At 54.9% G+C, this 1,693-nt stretch overlaps 1 non-coding gene across 1 annotated transcript; it reads left to right on the forward strand.

Moving 5' to 3' along the window:
- The first annotated feature begins 689 nt into the window (after positions 1–689).
- TRNAK-CUU lies at positions 690–762 on the forward strand. Its single transcript has one exon. It is a non-coding gene; the product is annotated as a tRNA-Lys (tRNA).
- Positions 763–1,693: the final 931 nt, after the last annotated feature.

The raw sequence follows: 1,693 nt of genomic DNA on the forward strand, positions 1-1,693 counted from the left end.
GAGACAGTAAGTGTGCTTGGCTTCCCTGCCGAGGCTGCCTAGCCATTCTCCCAGGCTGCAGCCCTCAGGGAGGGTCCTGCTCCTCTGGGAATGGCTCCGGGTAGTAGTGACAATGAGCAGGAGACCCCCCAGGCCACCAGTGCTGTGGCCACGGAGACAGAAGTCTCCTCCCACTCCCCTTTCCGGGGTTTCTACCCGAGACTTGAGACCACACTCTGGGCTATGCCTGTCCCCTCCCACCCCCATTGCCCATGGCCTACCTTGCCCATCTGCTCTGCAAGTTTTTCCTTAATACCTGGAAATAGTGCCAGCAATTCTGAGGTCACTTGAGTCTGGCCCCTCATAGGCTCGGCTGGGACAATGCAGACAGACTTGTCCTCCATTCCCGGCTCAGCTGCCCCCATCCCTGCTGTCCTCTCAGGTTCCTCTTCAGAACCGTTTGGACCAGCCCGCTCTCCTCCCCATGGCTTCCTTTTTTAGCTTCCCAGCTACACGGTTCCGGGCGAGTAGCTCACAGGGAGGGTGTACTTGCCGCGGGGACCGTGGACCGGGGGAGGACCTCGGGGCAGGAGCCTAGTCCTTGACTGGCACTTGGCTCTGTTTTCTCTTTCCTGATTTGGCGCTTTACGCAGTGACACCTGTAGGTGCTGTCTGTGCAGTACCTTGGCCAGGTCCGTCTGCTTGGTCTCACCCGGATAGCTCAGTCGGTAGAGCATGGGACTCTTAATCCCAGGGTCGTGGGTTCGTGCCCCACGTTGGGCGCCATTTGTAGTATTAAATAAAATTGCTAGGACGGAGGGTGAGGGAACCAGCCCCCACCCGCTGCTTGAACTCACTGGTTCAGTAATACTACTTCTGGGTTCAGTAATGCACAATTGTACGGTTGAGATATATAAGTATTATATTAAAGTCATCGAGAGCATGAGAGATAATACAATAATACAGTCAGGCATGATACATAGCAACATTGCTCACCTCAGCCCAGCTTGGTGGTCCACGTGGAGAGAGGGGGAAGGAAAGGAGGGGAAGGGAACAAGGGAGAGGGGAGTGACCAGGGAGTGAGCAGCAAGGAGCTCAGGGTCAGAGTCAGAGAGTCAGAGAGAGAAGTCTTGCTGACTCACACCTATATACCTTTTGGGGGCAATCCAGCCCACTAATTACAGGTAAAGACATACGTCACAGGAAGGGGCTGCACTATAGGTTACACAGCAATGAGAGGGTGGTCTCTGGGTCTCCATAGGAACATTATCAGTAGGGTGTAAACCCCACCTAGAAGAACAAAGCTAATGGTCCCAAAGCTTCAGAGAGAAGTAGGCCATTGTCCCCAGCAGCAGGGAGCAGGCCCAGCCCTGCTGTGGGATGAGACAGCAGTCTGGCAGCAAGTGTCTGACTTCTCCCCACACCTGTAGGTGCTGTCTGTGCAGTACCTTGGCCAGGTCCGTCTGCTTGGTCTCACCTACCTGCTCGCCCACCCCACCCTGCCCCCGAGCAGTCATGGATCCTAAGGGTTCACCAGCAGTCGGGTCCGTCAGCTTTTTTTTTTTCTTTTGAGAGCATTGGTTCACTACACTGGCATACACCTCCGGGGCACTCACCTTGAGGATGGCCATTTCCTCTCACTGTTTCTTAGTGGGTGGGGATTATACCAAATCGCCATCCCTTTCCACAGATCCGTCTGTGAGCCCAACTCTGG

The sequence above is a fragment of the Echinops telfairi genome, unplaced genomic scaffold (genome assembly GCF_000313985.2).
Source record: "Echinops telfairi isolate 266 unplaced genomic scaffold, ASM31398v2 ScPeMD7_60;HRSCAF=208, whole genome shotgun sequence".
Classification (NCBI taxonomy): Eukaryota; Metazoa; Chordata; class Mammalia; order Afrosoricida; family Tenrecidae; genus Echinops; species Echinops telfairi.